At 35.4% G+C, this 15,687-nt stretch overlaps 1 protein-coding gene across 1 annotated transcript in view; it reads right to left on the bottom strand.

Annotated features, from left to right (window-relative positions):
- LOC120624029 (protein O-mannosyl-transferase TMTC1-like) overlaps nt 1–15,687 on the bottom strand; it is a 147,952-nt gene that overhangs the window by 100,759 nt on the left and 31,506 nt on the right. The window lies entirely within an intron of this gene.

Raw genomic sequence — 15,687 nt, 5'->3', positions numbered from 1 at the left:
ATAATGCCCCCCGCAATAGTCGTTTAGCGCAATAACTGGGGAAGTTCGCGCGGACAATTAGCGAGGGTCAGCCCTACACGTGCTTATATTTTATTATTATTGGATCCTTTAGTATTTTATTAAGGTGTACAATTGTTGTCCAGCTTTATTGAAAACAAAATGCTTATTAGCCGCAATTAAACACAGGTGGTGTATTCCGGCCTTACTTTATTTAATCAGATCGCTTCTGATGCGGACATACAATTTTATTCTATAATAGCCAGGTGATAAGCGATAATAGCCTAGTGATTACAGCTTCGGCTTCCCTTTTAAAGGGACTGAGTTCGATCCCCGGCACGCACTTCTAAATTTTCTAAGTGATATGCGTTTTGTGCAATTATTACAATTGCATGTTTGATAAAAAAAACTTGGGTATGAATTGCTCTAACTTCATAGCTAAACATTAATTCGACTGCGAGATGGTGATAACAAAAAAAAACCCTGGCTTAGTTTGTTGTGAGCCCTTCTTAGACCAGGGCGCGTTTGGAACCCTCCTAGCCTTAGTTCAAATATCACTTGCTTTAACAGTGAAGGTAACCTGCATGCCTGCATAATGTTTTCAAGTCCACCAATCCGCACTGAGCCAGCCTGGTGGACTACGGCCTGAACCCTTCTCATGGTGGTAGGAAACCCGTGCTCTGTAGTGGGCCGGTGAGGAGTGAGTGATGATGATGATGATTATTTATATCTCTTTTGAAATGCTCAAAGTACAATTAATATACTTATTCTAGCAATGCTTGAAGTTAATTAAAACTAAAAATCACCCATATTTTTTTAAACGCTTAGACAATCGATATTTATCGTTGCGAAGTGATATTAATACAATATTCTCCAACTCCAACAATATTACGTAACAAGCTTTGTTCCGTTCATGCGCTCCGATGTTACAATATACTAGTTTATAACTTTACGTTTAATAAAAGTTTGTACTGATTGAGAAACTTTTCCAAGATATACGCGGTATAAAATTCAATTACCTCTGAATCAATGACTAATTTTGTGTGCACTACAAGTATATTTTTGACTAGATCTTAGCCGCGGCTTTGCTCACGTTAAGTTCAATTTTTGATTTGGAAATTTTAATTACAAATGTTAAAAAAAAATGTCTTGCTGCTAATATAAAAATATGAACGTAAATTACTTAAAAAATCAGAAACTTTAATATAAATTTTCATCCCCTATTTGATGCCTTTGGAGTTTTAATTTTTAAAATATGTGAAAACAGATTGATAAATGAAGGATTTGATACAAAACTTTAAACCCTCTCAAGGTTGGAATTTTTAAAAATCCTTTCTTAGCGGATTCCTACATTGTAATAACTATCTCTGTGCAAAATTTCAGCCCGATCCGTCAAGTGGTTAGAGCTGTGCGTTGATAGATCAGTCAGTCAGTCAGTCACCTTTGTCTTTTATATATACTCGTATTAATGAAATTTTGAGTTTTTTACAGACTAGTACCATGACTTCGTGGAATCAATGAACCAAGATAAAAAACTTATCATTAATCTTTGATTCAGGTTAGTATTTTTGGCCACAGACCTGCAACCTCCGACCTCTTTTAGGAGTCGTATCTCTATCCCTACTAATATTATAAATGTCAATGTAAGTTTGTTTGTTACGCTTTCACGCAAAAACTACTTAACTGATCCTTATGAAACTTTGTACACATATTCTTGAAAGTGTTAGAAGTAATATAGGATACTTTTTATCCCGAAATTAAGCTCGATTACTTTGGGATTTGGAAGGATGAGTGTTTGACGATTTTACACCATAACTCCGACAAATTATAACCGATTTAAATAATTATTTTTGTACTATAGAGGTTATTATATGTTTAATTTTGTACCCAAACTGAAGTTGGAGATAGAGGAACTAGAACTCCTCAGCGGCCAACAGCAATCCCCTCATTTAAGGCTTAGCGATACTGAATACTTTAAAATGTTTAGATCTACGACTAAATTTAATGCCACATCGAAAAACAATATCAAACGCAGACGAAGTCGCGGGAAACAGCTAGTATGAAATAAATGAATTTTAAGAGGCCCTGTGGTTTTCCGATATTCAGGTAAAAATCATTAAAAGTCCAAAATCCCTCAGTGCCTGAATACTTAAGTCTTCAAACAGTGCGTGTTACCAGTAATGACCAGTGGCGTGCATATAGGGTATGCAGATGATATAAAACGAAGAAAATCATAAATAAATTAAGGATGGGCTTTGTGAGAGTTAAAGCCTACCCTTAAGTATTTACTGCATACCCTGTGCATACCCTTTATGCACGCCACTGGTAATGACTGAATAAATGGGCGTCATAAGAAGGCTAAGACTAAGAGTCACTCAGCGGGCGATGGAGAGAGCTATGCTAGGAGTATCTCTACCTCATTGAATCAGAAATGCGGAGATCCATAGAAGAACTAGAATTACTGACATAGCTCAGCGAGCGACGTGGATAGTTTACATCAGGCGAGTCGCTGGGAGCCGCTGGGGGCAAGTGGCCCAGGACCGTGGTTTGTAGAACTCCCTACAAAAGACCCGTTTGCAAATCTGCCTTTGTGTGAACATTTGGTTAAACATAAAAAGGAATGTTCGTTCAGACTGGTCAAAACTATGGATTATTTGTGGTCGGGATAAGTTGGAGTAGGAATTCGAAACGACAGGAACCCAGATCAAAAAGGAAGGTCATATATAATGGCGGGAAAAATAGAGGTACAGAGGAGTACAGATAGCGCTCCTGTCAAGGGAAGATTGAAAAAGTTACCTCTTGGTAGTTAATTAAAAGTTAAGTTCAGATAGATTGATGTTTGAGTTTATAATGTGCTATTATTGATTAGAGATACTAAAACGATTAAACGGTGTAAGATATGAATATGGGGTTTTTTTTAGACCTATGTCCAGCAGTGGACGTCAATTGGTTGAACTGATGATGATGATGAATTTTACCCAGTAACTAGTAACTCAGTATCAGTACGGATGTTCCGCATCAGCACCAGTTGTCTGAACAAATATTACATTAAATGTAAAAATAAATAATATGTTAATCATCAAATCATACCGAGGTTAAACCCACTGGGCTATTACCGTTTATTACGTAATAAGCATCAAAGAAAGATACCAAAAATAATTGTTCTTTTATAGATTACTGGCTGTTGCCCGCAACTTCGTCAGCATTTGTAAGACAACATATTAGTCTTTATAAACAAAAAGTGGACATAAACCGTCGACTTACAAGAAATGGTCATAAATTAGTGTCATCTGCATATCGTCTGCGAAAGGTACAGAAGTCATTTGTGGGATTGAGTATACGCTTTTATAATATGATTCCTAAGGTGATTTTGGACCTGCCTATGCATAAGTTTAAAGAATTTGTTAAAACCCATTTATTACAGCGAGGTTACTATACAATTGATAAATTTGTTAATAACAAGGTTGCTTGGAAGCATCCGGCTCCGCTTTCAGCTCTCACAAAATAGAAAAATGAATATTAAAATGAAAATGTAAATTGTTGATGTTGGAAAAGAGCAATTTCTGAGTTTCTTGCCGGCTTCTTCTCGGTAGAATCGGCCTTCCGGTGGTAGAGTCACTACAAACAGACAGATTTGACGTTTCAAAAAAAAAATTCAAATTTCAAAGTTCATTTATTTCAAGTAGGCCTAATATGCTTATATTAGGCCTACTTGAAATAAATGAACTTTGAAATTTGAATTTTTTTTTTGTTTTTTGATGTGGCATTAAATTTAGTTGTAGATCTAAAAAAATAATGTAATATCTGAATACTTATATTATTATAAATAATATAATAATATAAGTATTCAGTATCGCTAAGCCGTAAATGAGGGGTTTGCTGCTGTCTGCTGAGGAGTTCTGTCCTTTCTCTCCCGAACTCATTCATCAGATCTACACAAAGTTTGGCAAAATGAAATTCATATTACAACCTCTATAGTACATTAATAATTATTTAAATCGGTTAAAATTTGTCGGAGTTATGGTGTAAAATCGTCAAACACTTTCATCCCCTCTCCCAACGGAACCGAGCTTAATGTCGGGATAAAAAGTATCCTATATTACTTCTAACACTTCAAAGAGTATGTGTACAAAGTTTCATCAGGATCGGGTTAGTAGTTTTTGCGTAACAAACACACAAGCGTAACAAACAAACTTACATTGACATTTATAATATTAGTAGGGTAGGGATAGGGATAGGGATAGGAATTGTTCACGTGATACTTACTGATCGCGCTAAAGTTATTATGGAGTTGAAAATACGCTTATCTACCTGAAATATTGTATGAAATGTTGAGCAGAAGGGATTAATGACTGCCCCCTAATCATCGTAACGTATGCCGACCCACGGCTATCCTTATTATAATTAGGGCATTAAAAATTCGATGAGGTCCGCACCGCTGTTACTGGGTTAATACGACTCTTATCAAGTATTTATGAAGTTTGCAGAAGGTGTGTTTGTATACGTTTAAATTCGCCAGCAGCCAGAACATTTTCCGAGTAAACTGCTTACGTTATTTAAACATTTAAAAAGCTTGGGTATGAATTGCTCGTACTACGTATTTTATTTTACAGTACTTACTGTGTGAGGGTAACTGTTGTAAGCTTCTTTTTAGATTAAGACGTTTTTATTTAGAGTGATCTAAATGGAGTTGAAACCTTCACGAATGCAAGAAATTTATGTAAGCTACAAAAAATTAACTACATACGTGTTAGACTTAAGTTTATCAAAAAAATTAATACGTTTTGATTTCATTTGATTTAACGAATTCTCTAGTTCAGCGTGTGTAGTATGATCTTAGAAGAGGGGGGTACTTGGTTCGGTATCCAGTCAAGGGTCAATTGCAGAGATTATCAATTTCTAAATTGACGCTGCCACTTTACTAAGCAGTATAATTATATTATTGTTGATATTCTGGCTAAGAATTATGCGCAGAAATAGGAACATACGGAACCCTCATTCAGCCGCTGAATTGTGTCCAAAAACAGTGAAAACTCCCCGTACACGTCTCACTTCATTCCGCGGAATGTTGCTAGGTCACAATTTTTTTCCTATTTTTGCATTTTATGGTAAATCTTTAGAAAATTAGAAGTAAAATATGAAGAAATGGTATGAAGTGACCAACCGTCTGTTCAAGAAACACTACTTAAGTCGCATAGTTTTTAATGCTTCAATATTAGTCGTGCACACGGTTTCTGTATGTTCTTAATACTGTGGAATTATGATATTTTTTAGGGGTTTCTAAGACGCATTTAGTTTACGATGTGTTTCATAAATGTATGTGTAATGAAAGAAGTAAGCACCTAGGGCCTTAAATACTTCTATACGTATACTGGGAGCATCTTTGACGGCCGATTATGACAGCCGATTGGCGCAGTTTGCAGTAACCTGCTTTCTGAGCCCAGGGCCGTGGGTTCGATTCCCACAACTGTTTGTGTGATGAGCATGAATGTTTGTCAGTTTTTGAGTGTTTATATGTATCTTCTAAATTTTTATGTATATTATTCATAAAAACATTCATCAGTCGTCTTAGTACCTATAACACAAACTACGCTTACTTTGGGGCTAGATGGCGGTGTGTGTATTGTCGTAGTATATTTATTTATTTATCTCTCTTTCAAATGCCAGAGCGAACCACTAAATAACGAAGTTATTGTACTTTAGCTTGGAAATTCATTAGTCTTTACTAATCATCATCATCATCTCAATCGATGAAAGTCCTCGGGCACAGAGTTCACACTCCCATTTTTGTGACACTCTTTCTTTTGTTGCCATACAAGGCGAGCTCCGTGGCACAGCGGTGAGTGCTGTTGTTTTAAATGGTAGGTCCTGGACTCCGGCAGAATCAAATTGGGAATATACTATTTCCGAATTTTCTCTGGTCTGGTCTGGGGGGAGGCTGGTTATAAAGTCGTGCCGCCAAACTATTTAACGCTTTTAAACGATGCCGCGTATAAACCGATTATAAATAAATATACCTACTACGACAATGCTCACATCGCCATCTAGCCCCAAAGTAAGCGTAGCTTATATAACACAAGCTATACTAGATGAATATTTAATGAATAATATACATAAGTATATATAAAATATAGATAAACACCCAGGCTCTGAAAAACATTCATGCTCATCACACAAACATTTTCCAGATGCGGGAATAGAACCCACAGCCTTGGACTCAGAAAGTCTGTGGGTAATTATGGGTTTAATTTAATTGCCATATCCCCTAACTAGTTAGTCCGGTACAGTGGCGTGCATTGAGGATATGCGCAGCGCAGGGTATGCAGGTGATATAAAATCTAAATATCCTATCTATCTAAAATCTCCAGTACGAGCAGTGGCGTGCATAGCCCTTGGACCCAGGGTATGCACAAGGTGTTCAGCACAAACATAAAGTAAAATTTATATTTTAGATAGGTATGTCGGTTTATATCATCAATATAATCAAATTACTTTACGAAAGTTATATTTTTGATTGATTTAATATTATCGTCTATCTACTGCTAATTGAATAAAAGTACATACCCTTATTTACGTCACAAAATTATGACAAACCATTCGACAGCATTTTCTAAGCACACTGATGATGATAATATTTTTTCCAACATATGTTTTTAGCGTCTTGATGAAAATTATTAATATCACAATATCCTTTATCATTCCACACTTTACGTTGGTATATTGGACAATAAAACAAAAGGACAGCAAAATAATCGATTGGTGTGTACAAAGCCGCTTAGTCAAGAATAGTTTTCGTAATATTTATTATTAAACATACGTGTTACTTTATCACCTTTTTTTGTAGATATTTGTAACATTGGTACACGCCTTCCTTTGCGAATGATTTCTAATTTTACGATATAGGGATAGAAATTAAAGTTGTCTCTAAGTACTTTTTCCAGGCACACTGAACCCAAACAAAGACCGCACGAATATGCTTTCATTATAAAATGAATCAATAAACTATAAAATAACGTTAACACATTAAACCAATTGTCATCTTGGAGATGTCTCTTAAAAAGTTCAAAGTTTGTATTAAACGTAAGCTTATAGAAAAGTCCTATTATAGTATAAAGGACTACGTAAACGATAAAAAAAGCTTGGGTGTAAATTATTGCTCTAACCAGGTTGCTCTTCTAATAATTTAAAATGACATTGTGAGATGGTGATAACAAAAAAAAAAAAAACACCCGGCTAAGTTTGTTGTGGGCTTCTTCTTAGACCAGGACGCGTTTGGAACCCTCGTAGCTTTAGTTTTAAGTTTACGAATTTGGTTATCGCCATCATCTCACTACCGTGTGGTTCTTATGTACGCATCAAAAGTGCCACCTGTGGGCCTACTTGAACAAAGATATTTTTGACTTTGACTTTGACTTTAAACTATCACTACTCAAACTTTTATAAGTTGCTGAATTTATGCACTTGAACCGTTTATTTATCACCAACGCCATAGAGCATTGTTCGAAGGTAAACAATAATGGCGATTGAATATGCTAATGATAATATTGCAATCGAAATTAGTCAAAATATGTCTTTAATTTTTTTGTAAGTATGGGTACGAACGCTATTTTATTTTGATATGTCAACAATAAATAGAAACGATATTTATTGTTAACTTTCTCACTTTCCAATAATTCCTGGAATACTTTTCATAAAAAAATCAAACACGTAATTGATTATCCACTTCCGTAAGCAGTGCTTATAGACACCCATACATAGAGACGTTATGAATGAAACTGTTCACACAAGACCGATGCTAATCTTGTAAGTACAAGCGCACGATTATAACATTACACGACACACACTACTAACTTGCACGCACACATCTAGCAGAACGATTCTATCTTTGGGCGTGCTTATTTTATTTGATATTTCTATGCAACAGTAGAGGGCGTCATATGTCAAGTGATTCATAATAATTGATTTACCCTGCAATCGATAAAATGAGATATAAATAATAATATAGGTATTTTTACGTGTTTTAAAAGGTAAATAGCATTTACGGTTAAAAATTAAAATACGAAGTAGAAGATTTTATTTTGTACGCTATACGCCTCGCGCGCTGGTTGCGCTGTCGCCTGTCTAGCGACAATTGACCTAGAAGTTTGGCTGCTCATTACTAGATGGCGCTTTCATATATTTTTTACTTAGAGTTTTTTTAATTACAAAACTTTAATGGTCCTATCTGAAGGTTCTTTAAGACCCTGAGGTTAGGGTATGCACTGCTTATTTGCATATATGCAATGCACGCCACTGAGTACGAGTTATAAAAAACTTAAGGATAGGCATTGTAAGAGTTATTAAAACGCGTACCCTTAAGTTTTTAAAACTCGTACTGGAGATTTTCTTCATTTTCTCACTCTTTCTCACGCCACTGCTCCGGTACCATCTTAGGTTACAATCATCACGTCAATAAGTACACACTGAATTTTAAACAAACATCTATATAAACGCACAAACAGATGTGGAAATAGAGTTTCTTGTTTTACTTTGATGCCCTACGAAGTATACAAATTGAGACGAATATAGGACACTCCCGTGTTCCCGGATAAATCCCGGGGCAAAAATATGCAAAACAAATTTCATAGGCAAGAAAACAGCCAAGCGAGTTTAGGATCTTTTTATAAAAAGAGTCAAAGATGCACACTTCCTTAAATTTAGTGACTTACTTACTACCATTGCTGAAAGCAGTGTTATAATTTTGATATAGCTGACAATCTTGTATAAGAATAAAAATATGGGTACATCAAAAGTTTGTAAAACAAAAAGTCTTTTTAAAAAAAAGTGGTTATGCACAATCGCTTGGTTATATCAGCATATCCTCTAAGAAGACCTTTGTGGGTTGAAAAGCATTTATAATATGATACCAGAGGTTAGATTCACCTTTGCATAAGTTTAAAGAATGTTTCAAAACACGTAGGTACAATTACTATTGATGAATTTTTTAATAACAAGATTGCTAGGAAACAAGCCGCTCATATTTCATCGTACAAAACGTAGAAAAATGATTGTAAAATTATGTTTAATATGGTTAAATTATATTTATCGAGATCAAGCTACGGCCATAGCTAGTTACTACCATTCTATTCATGTATCTATTTTAACTTTGCCCGTAGTTGGCTGTATGGTGACGAAATAATTTATTTAACCGCGTAGGCGTTCTACGCATTTTTTGTATCCTGGTTATATCATATCAACGGTGTCTGTATTTCCATGCCACATACATTGGCAATAAAATGTTACGATGGCGGACGTGTTCAACGGATGTTTTAACAAAAAAGTTACTAAATTGGAAACGTGACCTCCCGCCCACCGAGCCTTGTTGCTACAAACTGTACATGAAAGATAGAGGTGTACCAGAGATAAAATCGGTGTGCATCCATTTATGTTTTTCGAAAAGTTCCAGACTTTTATGAGAAAGAGAAATTAAAATGTTCGAAGATCTTAAACGTTATGTATATGATAAATACTACACACGTCACACGTTATACGGTCATACTAACAAGTGCAGTTCAGGCAAACCTTAAAGCAAACAAATGAAATAATTTTATTGTAGGCCTGGAAGCCACAGAACTTTCAAACCACATCCCTAGAATACCTAAAACTTGAAAAAAAAAATTGAAAAAGTTCTAAACACTCTTCCATTCTCTTTTTAATATAAATTTTACAATAAATTACCGGTTGATATCTTGGGGACTTCTCTAAAAAAGTTTAAAGTTTGTATCGCTTAATAAAGCGAAAACGCATAGAAAGGATTACGTAAACGATAAAAAAGCTTGGGTGTGACTTCTAAAATATTTTCAAAAGACAATGAGATGGGGATAAGAAAAAGAACACCCGGCTAAGTTTGTTGTGGGCTTCTTCTTAGACTAGGTCGCGGTACCCTCGTAGCCTTAGTTTACATTTACGAATTTAGTTATCGCCATCACTACTCCCCGCAAAGTACACATTTTGTATATATCAAGGCATCAAAAGTGCTATCTAAGTACCTATTTGAATAAAGAAACCTTTGTCTCTGACTTTGACTTTATAAAGACGAAAGATTTGATTGTTTGTTTTAAGCTGAAGCTATTTTATCATTTCAATTAAAAGTTCATTTATTTTAAGTAGGTCCAATATTACTTTTGAAACGTCAGGTGTATCTATTAACGCGATAAGAAGCTGGCAAGAAACTCAGCAGTTGCTACGTAGAATCAGTATGTTTCTAGAAGTGAAATAGCGACCACAATAACGGTTGCACGTTTAAAAATACTAGAAAAGTATAAGAAGAAAATAATGGAAAATGCGTGTGTAGTTTATACTTTTCCAGTTATTCGAGAACACGCTGACATTACATTGTAACCAAGAGCTTTCTCCCAAAATAGCTCCCTTGAGGTTGAACTGTTTGTACATAAAACATTCACATGAAGTATTCTCTCGAATATTTCCACGAGCTCCTACGTATACACGGGTGAGTTTTTGTCGGGTATCCCTACGGATATGTTAACGCGACTTACTCGTAGGCAGGACGGCATTCTCTTATTCCCTCCAACGCAAAAAGAGGGGTTTTGTAAGATATTCTAATTTTGAAAATTTATGATTTCTAAATTGCCTCTGGACTGTTCGTCCAAAATAATAAGAGAGCTAGCCGGGAGCCGCTGGAGGCAAGTTGCCCAGGACCGTGGATTTTGGAACTCCCTGTAAAAGACCTATGCTAAGCAGTGGACGTCAATCGTTTGGAGTGATGGTGATGATGATTGTTAGTTCGAAGGAGTTATAATAGGCTTTTTATGGATATATAGATAGGCTTTTTGTAAATTCAAAATTCAAATTCAAATTCTTTTATTTGCATAAAACATTGTAGGTATACATGTTTATTCATAATATATGACATGCAAATCTTAATTTAAACAAATTCATTTAAGTAATAACTAAAATAAACATCAAAATCAAAATAATCAAAATAGTCGGCTGAATATAATAAAATTTCATTAATTTTACTGTATGGAATAACTGTAACTCATACAATGCCTATCCTTAAGTTTTTTTAACTCTGACTGGATATTTTCTCCATTTTATATCATCTGCATATATGTGTATGGCCTCTATGCACGCCACTGAAGGCCAAACAGAAACCGAAACTTTCTCTGGTAGGAGGCTTCGGCAGTGGCTACTATCCCCCTATCAACAAAAACTCAATTTTACGTTCCGTAACTGAAATTAAGCGCTTTTATGATGGCTTCGCAACAAAATTCTAAGCTTCCTCAAAACAGTTCAATTAGCAGCCTAACATATAAAGAATACACTTTTCTTATAATTCATCTAGCTGCCCGCGTTATTCGTCCGCGTTTACTACGGATTTTTCAAAACCGATTTTATTTTTGTGGGTATATAAGTAGCCTGTGTTTCTCTCGGTCCTTTCAACTAAGCTTACCCAAAAAATTAAGTTGGTGGGTTGCTGGGTTAGAGCGTGATAGAAGGACAAACAAACAAACATGCTTTTGCATTTATTATAATATTAGTAAGAATAATATCTCATTAATAGTAGGAAGCGGTGATAGCGCATTTGGTAGGAGCTCGACTTCACTTTCAGGGGCCAAATTCGAATCCCAGAACGCACTTCCAACTTTCCTAAGTTATGTGCGTTTTAAGTAATCAAAACATCACTAGATTCAACGGTCAAGGAAAACATCGTGAGGAATCCTGCATACCTGAGAGTTCTATATAATGTTCTCAAAGGTGTGTTGAGTCCACCAATTCGCACTGGGCCAGCATGGTGGTCTTTCCCTTTCTCATTGTAGGAGGCAGACTTAAGACAGGAAGCGTGTTTGTTTGTTTGTCCTTCGATCACGCCCTAGCTCAGCAACCAACTAACTCAATTTTTTGGATAGGCTTAGTTGAAAGGACGGAGACATAGGCTACTTATATTCCCACTAAAATAAACGGTTTTGAAAAATCCGTAGTAAACGACCCGTGCTCTGTAGTGGGCCGGTAATGTGTTGATGTGATGATGATGATGATGAGTAGTAGGTACTGACTGACACGGCAGAATCCTATTCATTTTGATTGGTTGATTAGTTACGGCGTAAAGATAGGACAAACAAACAAACACACTTTCGCATTTATAAAGAATGAATGGATGAATACTATACACTTTTATGTACACCAAAGAAAAAAGTAGTAACAGAGATATAAACATAGAGCGTACAATTTGGTCGCCTTATCGCTACATAGCAATTTCTTCCAGGCAACCAAAGGAGTAAAAGGATATAACATAGATAAGAGTAACATAAAATAATATTAGTAGGGATGATTAGATTGTATGAGTAAGGACTTCTAAGTCAAATTACTATACCCATTTTGGTTTATTCTTTGACAGCATCGTCATGAGATTACTGTCAAGCAGTTGTCATAGAATAAACAACAAAAAGCACTCGGTTCGGAAGGAATCGTAACCGTGATATTATTAAAAACTCGAAGCTCGCTCGTGGATAGCATCTCGGGCTGTAATTAAAAGTTTTTTTGTAATTTCGCGAGCACACTCGTCTGTTTACATTCGCTAACGACTCTCCACTGGAGGGCGCTATCAGCGACTGGAGACGCGACGTTGAAATAAAATTATGCTTTTAGAATTTTAAGCGGCGGATAGGTTACTAAAAACTAGCTGTGCTCTTAGTTTCCCCTGCGTATGAAATGTAACCATAATCTTTTTACCGGTGCCCACCATGCATTTTTCCGGGTAAAATACTTTTGACGTGACAACGTCTTATAATTCGATGGAGCCGGCTGCACGCACGAAAAAACATGACGTATGCGGCGTTACCTCGCTCTGAGGCGTTCCATTCAAGCCTTGAAGTGCAAGCGAGAGTGCGGATCGAGCGACAAAGAGGCACAGTCGGCCTCCGCGTTCGACATCTGTCTCTCTCCTACTTGAGTGAGCGATGCGTCCGCGTGGACAGCTTCTATACAATAATACATTTACATGTTTTCGGCAAGGAAGAAGTGCAGTGAAAAGTGAATGTGGTGTCAATTGTTTATAGCAACGATAATATCTATCAAACAAATAAAATTAAGATTTTCTTTTGAAAAATGCAACCATTCCATCAGTATTTTCTTACGACGTTGTCACGTTCAACTATCGTCAGTAAGCCGACTTTACAGACAACCAATTTTTAACCACTCCACTCTCGTTGCATATATTAATCGCAAGTTAAATTATTTTAAAACATTATATGCTACTCAGAAAACCCTTTCATTTGATTTCCACACCAGATGGATGCTTAATAATAGTTAGTTCACTATGCTTTGGAGTCCGCCATATTTGATTTCGAATGTTGCTTTGTTGCTATACATTTTCATACAGAACCAAGGTATGTGTGAAATGCCAGTTCTTTTGGTTGTTGTAGCTGAGTTATAAATTCATTGACCTAAATAAACTGAGATATAAATAATGCAATTAAAATAATAGCTTGTAAAAACCTATAAGTAAACCCAATGCTCTATTGCTACGTATTTGAAGAGTAATTAGACGATCTATTTATTGCATTACTTTATCTACTGCATTTATAAAGTAGAAACATATTTCAAAACGATCTTCATTCTAAAATGTCGGTTTGAGTGGCTTATGTGTGGGCAAAGGCTAATGTACCTACATATTTTTTTTAATGTGATCAGGTAATGCGTATTTTCCGTATTCGTTAACGTAAAAATAAAGTAACGAAAATTCCAACATTTCATATATAACCGTTTTAAGAGATGAAATTAAGAAAGTGAAGATCGAATTAAGATATAACTGCAACTGCCTGCGTTGAAAGTTTATAAAGTAGGGCTCAATTTAAACACTTCTATTTTAAACTTTTGAAAATAAAATGTGACACAGCATAACTTTTACGTCAAATGTTTCAAAATTTAAGCAGCATTTTATAAAGCTCGTTATGCTATGACGATAGGAAGATGAGAACTGACACACACACAGATACAAACACGCACACAAAAACACACACCCACCCACATACACACGCACGCATACTTCCTTTGTATATTTCTTTGTATATACAATTGCAAATTATGGAACAATCTCCCAGATGATGTGTTTCCCCAACAATACGATCTAGGGTTATTCAACGGGCGGATAAACAAATTCCTTAAAAGCCGGCAACACATCGGTGGCTCCTCTGGTGCCAGATGTTTATGGGCGGCGGTGATCACTTATCATCAGGTGACCCACTTGCTCGTTTGCCCGCTATTAATATAAAAAAAAAATTACGTAGGTTAGGGTGGGATAATTTTTGTAAACAACTAATCTTCTGTATAACATTTGTATTTCATCGTATATCTTGATTGTTTGCATATCTTCCTTCTTTTTATAGTAATTTATCCAGTTTATTTTAATTTTAATGGACGGACGAATTTAATTTAAACAGAGTCTTCTGACACATGGGGTATATTACTACTCTTCTTTTAAGAATAGTATTAACTACTCTTAAAAGAAGACTTAAGCGATATATAGATAACACTTTGTTCTTGCCGAAATAAACTATTTTAATTTTTTTTTTTATTGTTATAGTCGTAAAAATGTAATAGGCCCGTTTTGGCATTTGTGCAGGACCATAGAATGTAACTTGGAACGAAACTGAAAGAAACAGTAAAATAAAAATCAATTACATACAGTGTTTTAAAAAATACGTAAATTTTTTTGGGACGTTAAATAATATGAAAGAATATATCGCGAGTATTCCTTTTGCCCTTACTTTATAGTAGCATGCAATTTATAATTGCGAAACGTTCCGAAAACAGTTACGTTCTTAGTCTTTTTTTTTATACTTGAGCTGTAACCATTTTTTTACTGAATATCGAAATTAAATATTGTGTAGTAATCTTTACTGCAAAGAATGAGCTTGGTTCTCAAAATGGGTTCTAAATAATGAGTCTGGGTTGATGTATCTGACCAAACGAAGCGGCACATGACTGAAGCGTCCCCGCGCGCACTGCGCAGTTTTTCGTTCCTCATCTTGTAAAGTTGACTGTGCGCTCGTTTAATTTTGATATATATTGTTTACTATTACGTTAACAATGGCTCTTCTATTTTGGATATTAATTTAAACATAGTGATTTGACTCGATTTTTGTGTTTGTTGTTATATAGTACTAACTCTGTTTCAACATGTTGAAAAATGGACGCATAATCCAGTCAGACGTAAAGCCAGTCACGCGTATTGGTTGTGAAGTTAAAGGAATACTTTGAACGAACGAACACTTTACAAAACATAATAATATCAATCAAGTACTGATAAAAACTTGAATTGATCTATCGTGAGTCTTATGGTTCCATAACTAGTTAGGTCGCGATGACAAATGTCAAAACGGGCCTATTACATTTTTACGTCTATAATTGAATTTTTAACTCTAGAATTAATAACAACATATTTTCGAATCATTGTAGATCTTACGATCGCATGGATGTGGCTCAGCTTTATTATAAATCCGAAAGTGTTTGTTTGTGCTTCCATGACGCTCAGACTTAGTAACCAATCAACTTGATTTCCGGCATAAGGTTAGTTGTAAGGATGGAAATAACATATTTTGTATTACATAGTTAGAATATAACTTTAGTACGAATTATGAGGTTTTCAAGAGCCTTATAACAAAGGTACAAAGCTCCAATAGCGTTTTA

Source organism: Pararge aegeria, chromosome 5 (assembly GCF_905163445.1).
Source record: "Pararge aegeria chromosome 5, ilParAegt1.1, whole genome shotgun sequence".
Lineage (NCBI taxonomy): Eukaryota > Metazoa > Arthropoda > Insecta > Lepidoptera > Nymphalidae > Pararge > Pararge aegeria.
The sequence above is the reverse complement of the archived record's forward strand: the minus strand, read 5'-3'. Positions and strand labels throughout refer to the sequence as shown.